The sequence below is a fragment of the Apium graveolens genome, chromosome 4, assembly GCF_009905375.1.
Source record: "Apium graveolens cultivar Ventura chromosome 4, ASM990537v1, whole genome shotgun sequence".
NCBI lineage: Eukaryota > Viridiplantae > Streptophyta > Magnoliopsida > Apiales > Apiaceae > Apium > Apium graveolens.
Window position 1 is genome coordinate 139,820,657 of NC_133650.1, and position 5,054 is coordinate 139,825,710.

A 5,054-nucleotide genomic window follows, 5' to 3' on the forward strand; every position below is an offset into this window, starting at 1 on the left:
CTGCAAAGAAGCTGAATCTTCAGATTCACAAGGTACACAGAGTACACAAGAAATAGCTGCTGAATAACGGTCTGTTGGCCCTCGGAAAAAATCTGATGTACCAAGTGCTGATAATCTCCCTGCAGGTCTAAGTACATATATTTTCCTACAGTCCATTCACTCTGCTATTTTATCACCTGAAATTCTCCCTGTTATTGCTGAAGATGTAGTAGCACAACAGTCCATTCATAAAGATCTATCCACTATAGAGTCACCACATCATTACACAGGTACTGAGATTTTGGAAGTAAATTCTGAAGCTTCAGTTCATCTATCTACATTTCCTGAAGATGTGAAGCTCAATGCTGATGGTATGGAAGCTTCTGAAGCTGCTGGATCACATGCATCACCAATTTATGATTCTATCTTACATGCTGAAGCTGGAGATGAAGTTCAGCAGATAGTTCAAGATCCAGTTGTAAATAAAGAATCTAATGATGGTGAAGAAGCTGATACTTTAAATGCTCTTATAGATCCTGATGATGATCTATTCTTCCCTGAAGATATGCCTAAACATGTGAGGCAACATGTAATAACCCCAATTTTTGGGAAATTTTTGAAACCCTTATGAATAGTGTTTTTGCTGAATGAGAAAACTTTTCATGCCACACTATGTAGGGGTTCTGATATGGATATTCTGAGATTTTATTAGTACTTTATATGGGATATAAGTGTATGTAAAGATCGTCAGAATCCAAATCCGAACACTTTGATTTTTCCCGGAAATACACTAGATACGGAAAGATTTGAGAAAAAGGTAACAGGATAAAAAGGATTTAAATTAAAGGATTATAGGAGAGGATCATAAAAGGAATATAATATATTGAGAAAGGTTAAGGGAACCTAAGTAATAAGATCCCGGGTATGATCCTTCAAACGATAAACGAAAACGAAAGTTAAGCGAACAGTATAACAGATCAGCGGTCATTATGCAAATAATTAGAAAGTTAATCAAAGGGATTAGAGAGGATGATGTCACCCAACCAATGAGAAGAGGACAAGGAGGGGAGGATGACATCATGAGGATGACACAAGCATGACATGGGAAGGAAGGAGATGTGGTGACTTTTTAACCACACAAAATCAAGGGCAACTAGGTAATTTACTAAAACAAACACAAAAATCAAACCAACCAAGCCAAGCAAATCATTTTCATCAAAATCAAAAAGAAACCAAGGCATTGTTCTTCATGCTCTCGGCCAAAACAGAACAAGTACACTAAAACTGCTGTATCTCCTTCATTTCGCACTCAAATATTGTGTTCTATAGCTCATTGGAAAGGTATTGAGATGACCTACAACTATTGTTCACAAGTCTCGTCCAAATAATCATGGTAAGACCCTCATTTTTACAGTTCTTTAAATCGGACTTTTAGAAACTTCAAAGCCTAACTTTGTGTTCTTGATTTCTTTGGAAAGATCAAGCTTGTAGGAGGCTCCCTAAGGCTTCCTAGCAATTTAACACCTCCCAAGGAAGGTATAAAATTCAAACCCTAGCCTTTACTTTATTTGTTAGTAAGTTTAATGGTTGGTTTTGTGAAATGAGAAGCATGGATTGTGATTATTAGTAGTTTGGTTTGATTTGGAAGTGTTTTGGTAATTGAAGCTTGATTATAGTTCATAGGTCTTGATTGTGGTTGTTTGAGTTGAAAACCTTGGAGATTATGGACTGATGTGGTATGGTTTCGGTGAAGTTTTGTTGTATTGATGGTTATGAGTTGGTTGGTGGTTAATTGGAGTAGTTTAAACATTGGTAATCGCGTAAACATAGCCGTCGTAATGTCCGATTTACTTTAGACTGCTTTTGTTCATAACATTTGGACCCGAGAACTCCCTACTAGATTATGACCATTGCCATTTTTAGATAGTTCATGTTACGAGCTTCGTTTTGATATGTAGTTCGTTTGATTCTGATGTACGGTTTAGGAGAAACGACCGTTTCAAGTAACGGCGTTTCGCGAACGAATCATTTCCCCTCGCCTTACTTTGAAACATAGGTTAAAGACCAAAAGGGTTAATTAATGTATGAAACATTTATGGTAAGTGTGTTAGGCAGTTGGTAAGACACTCGCGAAGGAATCGCCTTAAAACTCGTAAAGGTTAAATTATTAAAAATGGTGGAGCCGAGGGTACTCGAGTGACTTAAGAGAATCAGTAAGCGCAAAACAAGCGTTAGAGTCTAAGTTAGTTAAAGTATAGATTTACAAGTGACTTTGGTTTAATTCCAACTTACTTGTCGTTTATAGGTTACCAGACTCGTGCCGAGCCATTCGTAACCCCCAGTCGCTCAGGCAAGTTTTCTACCCGTTATACTGTTGTTGTGATGTATATATGTATATGCATTATCTTGCGATAGATGCATGATGTTTATATTAGCAAATGTTGCAATATATTGAAGCATGCTGCTATGGTATATATATGCATGCCTGTTTCATATTCTTTCCATATATAATTGTTGATTCAGTTGATAATACCTATGCTAGAGGATAGCGGTAACTTGCATATACCCTTAGTATAGGGACCCAAAAGGTGGAAATATTTTCTAAACCGGGAGTCGAGGATCCCGAGTAGATTTTGTATATATGTATATATATACATATATATTTATATAAATATATGGTTATAGTTTTCAAAACTAATAATCGAATAAGGTTTATTCGATAACTTTATTTTATTTAATGAATATTATTTTGAATATTAATTCGAGGACTTATGACTCCTTTATTTTATTATTGAATATTATTTGAATATTCATTTGAGGATGTATGACTCCTTTATTTTATTTAATGAATATTATTTATAATATTCATTCGAGGTATTATGACTCCGCTTATTACTGAAATATATTCCTTATTTTATTAAAGAATAAGGTGTCAATAGTCAAACTTATTTTCGATTATTCAAATAAAGATAGTACTTTCATATAAGTATATCTTTGGTTATTTGATATCCATTTCAAGTATAAGTTTTAATACTTCTACTTCGATTATTTTTATAAAGATTATTCTTTATGGGAATATTATTTAAATAATAATATTCAGATATTTTCTAATATATTGGGACTGATTTATTTTGTTAAATCAGCATCACTCCAAACATTCTTAAAAATATTTTGCGAGTCTTCAAAATGATTTTTTAAAAGTTAGAGCGGATCCCAAAAATCATTTTTATATTTAAGATCCTCCTTTCGAAGGGGATTTAAATACTCGCTCAAAACCTGAGGGATCCGGCTCTGTGGTGTATTTTATATTCGCAACAAGGTTGCTGTTTTGTTAAATGAATCGATTACTTACCCAACACTCGGGAAGTAAAATTCTTGGAACAAGTTAATCCATTAACAGGCATCGCCTGGGAAATATCGGTGAGTTCTCCTTTCCAACTAGATACGACTTCTTGGTGGAGCCGTATCAACAAGTTTCTACTTGGGGAAAGGGGGAACGAGCTTTACGTTTCAGAGTCCTGGATTTCATCTGAACTAGGAGTGGCGTAAGTGGTCGAGTGGCGCCGGCCCAGCCTTTTTATATTGGCCCAAATGGCCTGGAAGTTCCGCTAAGGCGGTCCATTCCTTAGGAGTTCAGTGTTCGGTTGACAAGTAAATCCGACAGGTTCTCCTCTACATGTAGAAAATGGTGGGGTTGTACTACTACGACTGATCATCGTAAGTGGTCTTCCTGGCGCGGCAAACTCCCGTAATGAATTCATCATCCAATTGGATATTTCTGCAACACTACCCAGAGCACTTCGATAGAAAGGCTACGGCTGGGCGATTGTTGAGTGTTGGCAGGGTCAAGTTTTCAAAATGATGTTTGCATCAAATGAAGTATCTCGTAACTTCATTTTATTTTGATGATATTTTAAAGATTTAATCTATTCAAATCTGGTCTTGTAGTCTCATCTACGTGATGAACTTTTGAAACTAATTATAACTTGAACGGTGGTAGTTCAAGTAGTATTTGGAAAAGATATAAGTATATTGGAGTATCTTGTAACTTCATCTTTTAAACTTATATCTAGTAAATGACTATCTTATGCATGACAAAGATTTTCAGAAAAAAAAATGTTGAGACAAGGTTAGATATATGAGATCACCTTACAACAATATTTTTATACAGTTATAAACTGGAACTCTGTGTATATTATGTATGGAAGAGGACTTCCAAGATTTTGAAAAGTATATATGTATATATACTGAATATTTTGCGACTTCATCGCATTAAGATATCAACTTGGTTCATTTCTTTTGACCAAGACTTTCATGAGTACTATGAGAAGGCTCATATACTATTAATCATTATACATATTATTTTGGTGGGCTTGCTGCTCACCCTTGCTTTCTTCTTTCATCACACAATAACAGATAGAAAAGATGAACAGAACCAAGCTCCCGATTCGCAAGCAATTAGGAGACGTTCCGCAGTTTTCTAGAAGCATTGATGCCGCCGTAGCTGAGGTAGGAACTACCAATAGGCTAGGCTTTCAACTTTTGATGTACCAGATTTATTTATATTTATGAATTGTAATAATGGCAAAGAAATGTAAATTTATTCAGAAAACCTTTTAAGGTGTATTGGCAGATAATTGTGGAATAAAATGACTTGTGGTTATTTTTGGATGTTCATCTCTGAGACTATAACGTGTGGTGTGTGTGTTTATTGTGGGGTCACAGTACAGAGTAGTTGAGTAATTATTAAGATTGGGTGTTATTAAGGGAAATGGAACTCGTGACGACCCGGATCCCCGACCCCGGATCTGGGGGTGTTACAGAAATGGTATCAGAGCTAAGCGTTATAAACCTCAGAGATGATGGGACGTTAAGATAATAAGTTCACTAAGATAATAAGAACTCTTGCCAAGTTCATAGTCGGACTACCTAACGTAGTACTGACAGTTAAAACCCTTATGGGAACCCTTATAAATGTAGCGATAGAAGCGTAGTTCGTTATCGTATATGGTAGCGGGACTCCGAACCCTGAAGTTGAGGAACATCAACGCGATGATGTTTTATTACTAATTGGA